Source organism: Neofelis nebulosa, chromosome 17 (assembly GCF_028018385.1).
Source record: "Neofelis nebulosa isolate mNeoNeb1 chromosome 17, mNeoNeb1.pri, whole genome shotgun sequence".
NCBI lineage: Eukaryota > Metazoa > Chordata > Mammalia > Carnivora > Felidae > Neofelis > Neofelis nebulosa.
In genome coordinates this window covers 45111297-45119891 of record NC_080798.1, presented here as the reverse complement: position 1 = coordinate 45119891, position 8595 = coordinate 45111297, and positions in this window count along the sequence as shown.

Here is an 8595-nt window from a genome sequence, read left to right as displayed (position 1 = left end):
GGCCCTTCGCTGGCAGTGTGGAGCCTGTTTGGGATTCTCTCTTTCCCTCTCAAATAAATAAATGTTAAAAAAAATAATGAAATAAAATGTTCTTTTAATTAAAAAAAAACAAAAAACCTGTATAGTTCTAATATGGGAAAATACATCAAACACATTTGATCCCAACGGGTCTAACCCCTGTCCCCCAGTTTCAGAAAATGTATTCCTTTTTACCAAAGTAAAAATAAATACCCTGTGATCATCAATCATTTTATTTTTTTAAGTTTTTTATTTATGTCATCTCTGCACCCACCGCGGGGCTGGAACTCCCGACCCCAAGATGAAGAGTCACATGCTCTTCCAACTGAGCCAGCCAAATGCCCCATCATCAATCATTTTAATTGTGGGTTGTTGTTTTTTTTTATAACCAGCACTCTTCCAATTAACTCCTGGATGTTCGAATGTTCGTTGTTATTAGAATTCCAGTTCTTTCTCATGAATAACATATGAGGCATATATATTTTACTATTTCTATGTATATCAACTGGGAATTTATCTTTTATTTATAATCCCAAACTACCCCAGTTTGCTCTCTGGTATAGGTCAGACCTTTTTGAAAGAAGTTGAGTATCGCACAATGCCAAGACCCAACAGAGTCAAAATAGAAGGTACAGACCTTCATTATAATGAAGATTCCCAAATGGTATGAAGAGCTTGTTCATTTGCTCTACAAAGGTCAGATTAAGGTTGTAGAGATTTTAAGAATGCTCATTTCTACCATACCAGCAGAGGGTACATTTTCTACGTCCCTATATAATGGGTCCCCCTTCTCAGTAAGTCAGTTTTAAGATCCCCAAAGGATTCTTGAAACAAGCGATAATACAAAACCCTAAGTATGTTTTTTCCCACGCATACTTATCTATGATATAGTTTAATTTTTAAGTTAGGCACAGTAAGAGATTAACAATAACTAATAATTAAAAAAACAGTTTTGGGGCACCTGGGTGGCTCAGTCGGTTAAGCTCCTGACTCTTGATTTCAACTCAGGTCATGATCTCACAGTTCATGAGTTCGAGCCATGCACTGGGGGGCTCACTGCTGAAAGCATGGAGCCTGCTTGGGATTCTCTCTCTGCCCCTCCCCCACTCGCACACGCATTCTCCCTCTCAACAAACTTAAAAAAAATCCATTTTAACGACAAACTATAATAAAAGTTATGTGAATGTGGTGCCTCTCTCAAAATATCTTATTGTACTGTACACATCCTTCTCCTTGTGATGTGAGATGACAAAATGCCCCCACGAGGAGATGAAGCGAGGGGTGGATGACATAGTCACTGTGACACGGTGTTAGCTTATGACTGACCTTCTGACCATACCGCAGAAGCAGGATCATCTGCTCCCACACCACAGCCGGCACAGGTAACTGAAACTGCCAAAAAAGAGCCCGCGGGGAAGGTGAGGGACGACTATGCCTACTCCAACCGAGCAAATGTATTCCGAGCACCTACAATGTGTAGAACATTGCACCCTGTACAGGGAAGAAACAAAGGAAGTATACTGCTCAATTCTCTCTTTCAAGGACACTCCAGTCTAGTTGGAAAGATTAACAAAGGAACTAGTCTGGCACCAAAGAATGAAAATGGTTATGAGTGTGATGGGCACTTAGAGAAGGAAGAAGTGAGTGGACTGGGGTAATGTGAGGTTTCATAGAGAGAGTGAGACTCAGCATCTGACTGTGCAGTCTGGGTATGATTCATCCAGCATGGTAAATGTGCCTCCCATCTGCTGCCACTCTTTGTACCTGTGGCGGGCACTGCTATGAACGCCAGGGTGGCTCCACTTCCCGCCGAGCTCAGACCAGACGCAGTGCGACTCGCAACCCAGACTGGTCAGCAGGAATCAAAACTCATGAAAAAACCCACTTGGCATTAGGAATGGGATGGAGGTGGATATTCTGGCTCATGGAAAAGAACTTTCAAGGATACAAAAAACTGGGAAAGTGCAGGTGGACGTAGTAGATAGTAGGGGGAGTGACTGGCGGGGAGCAGAAGATCTAGGTAATAAAATCTGATAGGCGGTATTGGGTCCGATCACAGAAGATACTGAAAACTAAGCAGTTCTTGAATAAAGAATGTGTTTAAGAACAAATAGCTTAGGGTGCACCTGGGTGGCTCAGTGGGTTAAGTGTCCAACTTTGGCTCAGGTCATGATAATGGCCATTCATGGGTTTGAGCCCTGTGCTGGGCTCTGTGCTGACAACTTGGAGCCTGATGCCTACTTCGGATCCTGTGTTTCCCTCCCTGCCCCTCCCCTGCTCATGTTCTGTCTGTCTGTCTCTCTCTCAAAAATGAATGGACATTAAAAAATATTTTTAAAAACTAAGAAAAAAATTTAAAAAAAGAAAGAATAGCTTGGAAGGAATAGGCATAGCAAATACAGAAAAATGGGTGCACCCACTTAAAAAAAAAAAAAAGTCTTGAGAAAAAGCCCAAACCTTGGATAGACTTAAAGGTGATAGTTCTTTAAATTTTTTTAATGTTTTTTTTTTAATTTATTTTTGAGACCAAGAGAGATAGAGCATTAGCAGGAGAGGGACAGAGACAGAGGGAGACATAGAATCTGAAGCAGGCTCCAGGTTCCAAGCTGTCAGCACAGAGGCCGATGCAGGGCTCGAACTCACAGACTGTGAGATCATGACCTGAGCAGAAGTCGGACGCTCAACTGACTGAGCCACCCAGGCGCCCCTAAAGGTGATAATTCTTAATTCTCATGAACAAGAGATTTCTTAAGTGTCCTGGATTCTAGGTTAGAAGATATATTCATTCAGAAGGCATTGTTGCTTGGTGTTCTTGTTTACAGTGTTGTTGGTCACGGATACAGGTTTCCTGATTCTTTGTAAGTGATCTGTTGTTTCTCTTTGGAAGCTTACGGGACAGTGGTTCTCAACTGTCACCATGAATCAGGTTCCCCTGAAACAGAGATTCTGTTTTCACTGATGTGTGGCATGGCCACAGATGGTATTTCTTCATGTTTCACCATGATTTCAAGGTGATCCAAAGTGTTGCCACGGTCTGTGATTTTGGACTTTATTCTTAATCCTTCAAGTGTTCTGGAATTCCACAATGACAGGCCTCTGCAGGAGTCCCTTTTTCATTATTGTGCTGAGCACTCAGGGCTCCTTTCCAGACCCCAAATCATAATTATTAGTTCTGGGATGTTTTCTTGTATTATTTCTGTGACAATTTCTTCATTTTCACCTCCAGATTTCCTACAGGGTATCTTCTTATGTGAACCTCTCACTTTCCATCGTTTCCTTTTTGTTCTACCTTGTGGGAGGATTTCTTCATTTTTATTTTCCAATCCTGCTATTGCTTTCCTTTTTATTCCTGCTTTAAATAAACAAAACAAAAAACCAAAACAAAACAAAACGAAAAAACCTTTTATTTTGAAATAATTCTAGGGTTATAAAGATTTGCAAAGATAGTACAGAGTTCCCATATATTCACCACTGAGCATCCTCTAATGTCAACATGTTACATAACCAAAGAACAATTACCAAAATGAAGAGTTAACATTGCAAAAGTGCTATTAAGTACAGACTTTATTAAAAAAAAAAAAAAAAAGTACAGACTTTTTTTTTTGAATGTCACCAGTTTTTCCACTGGTGACAAAGAAAAAAGACATTTCCTTTTTCTGTTCCAGGAGCCAATCCAGGATCCCAATTGCATTTAGTTGTCATTCCTCCTTTGTCAATCTCCTCACCCCCAATCTGTGACGGGTCTTCAGTCTTTCCTTGTCTTTCATGAGCTTGACAACTTTTGAAGAAACCGGTCAGTGGTTTGGTAGAACGTTTGCCAACTTGAGACTGATATTTTCTCATGATTAGACAGAGGTTATAAGTTATGGGGAATGCAGTGGGGGTGATGTATCCTCAAGGCATCATTTCAAGGGTACATGATGTTATTTATTGCTGGGGACGTTAAATTGAATCACCTGCCAGCTTTCTTCACTGTAAAATTACTGCTTTTGTCCTTGTGACTAATAAATGCTTTGGGGGAGATACTTAGAGGCTATGCAAATATCCTGTTTCTACTTAAGCTTTTGCCCACTGATTTTAGCATTCATTGGTGGACTCAAATTTGTAATTTTCATAATTCTCATTCTCTTAATGTTCCATTTTATTTTTATTTGAATGTTCCTTTGTAAATCGCATCCTAGGTTTGTACAGTTTGTAGTAGGTGGGCACAGTATCATCTCGCTGAAGTTATCAGGGAGTTTGTGTTTTTTTGGTTGCTTTTCTTCTGCCTTATCTTTTACTCTGACTTTTCCCCTATTTGTTTTGATCTCTATCATGTTAAGGCTTTCAAAGAATGGTTGACAGTCCCTGGCTCTCCATTCGTATTCAACTGTTAAGCAAGGCACCATACACCTTTGTGGATGTTTTGCAACAGCAAAGCTTGTTGACTGAAGGATTTCACTACAGGGTGAGCATGTGGAAGCCACCAAATGTCACTTATCCGTAGATCTTCTCTTGGACTGATGAGTTTCTTCCAAGAGGAATCTTCCTATTCCTATTGTATCTGAGGAGCCAAGGGGTGAGGGCGGAGGTCTCAGCAATTAGTATGAACTTCCACTTAAGCCCTACTTTCCACTCTACTTGCCACTGCCCGTGGCTCAGCCTTGTGATCGCCCATCAGGATCGTCTCAGGTTCAACTTTGCCCAGGATTAAGCCTCCAGTTTTCGTCAGGAGAGGAACAGTTGCCTCGCTGTGCAGGCTAGGTTTGGTGGAGCGGGCATTGGGAGGGAAGTTTAACTCACTGTTTTCAAGGGTGCTACACACCTTCTACACTCACAGTTAAACAGTGCTTCCCATTTATGAGTTTTTCAGGGATCTGTGGTGTGACTTCATTCCTGTTGACTTTTCTTCCTGTAGGCATTTAAATTGTTTTTCTAAGTTTACTGGCCTTCCTTCTTCCGAAAATTTCTTGAGATCTTTCATCAACTAAAGTGTACTCTCTCATTCACTGTCTATGGATTTAGATCTCTCTTTATACCTTACTCTCATTTGTGTGGCTTTTGGAAGGGAGCAGAGAAAAACAAGTTTACTCAAGTTACTATGTTCAATCAGAACTCCCTGTTATTATTTTTTTAGGGTGCTCAAAAAACAATCTATATTTAATTTTTTTAAATGTTTACTTACTTTTGAGAAAGAGCATGAGAGGAGATAAAGGGAGGCAGAGAAACTGAAGCAAGCTCTGCACTATCAGTACGAAACCCAATGTGGGGCTCAAACCCACGAACCATGAGATCATGACCTGAGCTAAAGTCAGACACTCAAACAACTTGAGCACCCAGGCACCCCAAAAAACAATCTAAAGGGGCCCCTAGCTGGCTCAGTCAGTAGAGCACACAACTCTGGATCTCAGAGTCATGAGTTCAAGCCCCACAGTGAGTGTAGAGATTCCTTGCTTAGTTACTTACACACATACATACATACATACATACATACATACATACACACACTTTTAAAGAGGCAACCTAGGGGCACCTTGGTGGCTCAGTAGGTTAAGTGTCCGACTTCGGTTCAGGTCATGATCTTGTGGTTCGTGGGTTCGAGCCCTGCATTGGGCTCTGTGCTGACAGCCTGCAGCCCGGAGCCTGCTTCCAATTCTATGTCTCCCTCTCTCTCTGCCCCTCCCCCAAATAAACACTAAAAAAAATTTTTTAAAGCAATCTAAAAATTAATCAAGTATAAAATTCTGTGAACCAAACTCCCATGTGTAAGAATTACAAATAATTTATGTAGATATTCCACCCTCAAGGAGGTGGAACATAACTCCCCATTCCTGAAATGTGGGCTGCCCATAGTGACTTCCTATATGGAATAGTATATAAGTTCCTTCCAAAGAATAACTTTATAGGGGCGCCTGGGTGGCTCAGTCGGTTAAGCGGCCGACTTCGGCTCAGGTCATGATCTCGCGGTCCGTGAGTTCGAGCCCCGTGTCAGGCTCTGTGTTGACAGCTCAGAACCTGGAGCCTGTTTCAGATTCTGTGTCTCCCTCTCTCTGACCCTCCCCTGTTCATGCTCTGTCTCTCCCTGTCTTAAAAATAAAACGTTAAAAAAAAAAAATCAAAGAAGAACTTTATAGTAGAGAAACCTAAAAAACACTACTTCAGCCTGTTGATCAAGGTCAACATCAACAGTCACAAAGTCATATTCATAGTATATACCCTTGATGTGATAAAAATGGCAATTCACCTCTGTGGACTTCCTCCCACCTCCCACCCCTTCCTACCCCCAAACCTATAACCTCAATCTAAGAAAAATAACAAGTTCCAATAGAGGGCATCTTACAACGTACCTAACCAGTACTCCTCAAAATTGTCAAGGTCATCAAAACTGTCACAGTCAAGAGGAACCAAGGAAAACATGATAATTAAATGTGATGTGCTATTCTAAAATTTAAAAATGACACATAAAAAGTGAGGAAATATGAATAAAGTATGGACTTTAATTACTATCTGCACAGTTTTTCTGTAAATTTAAAACTGTTCTAAAAAATAAAACTTAAAATATTTACAGGAAACCAATAAATACTGGCAGCTGAATCTATTTACAGAGAAAACAGGATGGTTTGCGGGCATGCAGGGGTGAACGGGGTTTTTGGTTGTTAGTGGCGTAGGCAACATTGGGATTCACCTCAAAACTCAACTTGGGAGTCCTAGATAGTTCTTCAACAAATTTGGCTATGGTTGTTCATTCAGACACAGCATGATAAATCATACTCAATGTACTTAGCCCGCCCTAGGGCCCGGCTTAACGCGGGGCACCCTGAGGGATGCGGAAGACCCTGCCTTCCTCCCTGCGGAAGACCCTGGTAATGGCACAGATGGTCCATTACCAAAGAACTTGAATGCACGCGCATGCGCGCGCGCACACACACACACACACACACACACACACATACACACACACATAGTGTGTGATTACAGTGTCTGCCTTGGGGAACTGCTTCCCTTGTGATCCCCCTCCCATTCAACCCTGTGTCCCCATGCCCTTGATGGGACTAGAAGTAGACACTGTGATACTATCTGGCTGACTACATTCTCACTTGTAGGAATTAATTCCCATTAGGCATTTGGACTGGAAACTAACGTAGCCACCCTGATTCCTATTGATCTTTGGATTCCTAGTCCTAGTTCCTCCTGAGGTCCAGCTATGCTTCCAACCTTGAGTTCCATCAAATACTCGTAACTGATTCATAACAAGTAAGTTCCCTTCTACCTATGTCAGCTTAAATCGGTTTCTCTATCTTATTCTCTGGAAAAAATAATGTGTATCTTTTTTTTTAAATGAAGAATATTTCTTCTTTGTAAAAATATGTAGACTTAGCACAGAATAAAAAGTGAGTTTCTGCCCTAGGGGAACGGGGGTACACGTGGAGGGGCAGAATCCTTACAAAGACATCATTACCAAGGCAGGCATTTAAGGTCAGATAACTCGCAGAGGCCATAGTGGTCAGTAAGGCATGCAACTCTTTCATCTCGGCGTTATGAGTTTGGGCCCCACATTGGGTATAGAGCTTACTTAAAAATAAAATCTTAAAAAGAAACCAAAACACATTTGAACTAGCTTAAGACAAAAAGCAAATTTATGGACCCATACACAAAAGGTCCAGAGGTAGAATTCAGCCTTAAACGAAGGTCAACAAAGATGTTCGAAGAGATCTGTGCTAGTTCACATGGATGGGACAGATCATAAACAAGTCAGCTCTATTTCTTCCAAATGTTTTCTAGGACAGATTAAATGGTACATTTTTGTGTTACTTACTTACTTATTTATTTATTTATTTACTTACTTACTTATTTATTTATTTTTAGAGTGTGCATGCATGCATGCGAACGGGAAAGAGAAGCAGAGAAAGAATCCCAAGCAAGTTCCACGCTCAGCATGGCGCCCAACGCAGGGCTGGATAACACAACCCTGGGATCATGACCTGAGCTGAAATCAAGAATGGAACACTCAACTGACTGAGTCATCCAGGCGCCCCTGTACCACAATACTTTAAAATGAAGAGAAGCATAGTTGAAGTGTTATCTTGTAATTTGTCAGTGAAACATAAGGCAAAGTAGTTCAATGCAGGGCAGGGCAGGGGTTAGGATGAGAGCTAAAGAAAAACAAAACAAAACAAATTTAAAGGATTCAGGGAAGAAAGGGTGTCAAATGGAGTCTTGGAGAGCTGTTTCCTGTGCCGTTCAGGATGTAGCGTTCCCCATTTCTCTATTTGTTCCTGATTATCAGACTTCTTGGGTAGTTAAATCAGTGGGCAGATTCATGAGAAGCTTCATTTTTACTCTGGACACCATCTGCTGTTCTGTAAGGAGATGCCACCTCTCCTTTCTGAAAAACTCAGATGAGGAAACTAGAAAAACAAAACCGCAAAAGCAAGATTCTCTGAGGAAAAGTGAAATTCAAGCACCTGGTTTTTTACTTTTTTTTTTTCTTTCCGGGTCCACGTAGTGCTAAAGTTAACGCCAATGTGGGGCGCCTGGATGGCTCAGTTGGAAGAACGTGAGACTCTTGATTTCAGGGTTGTGGGCTCGAGCCCCATG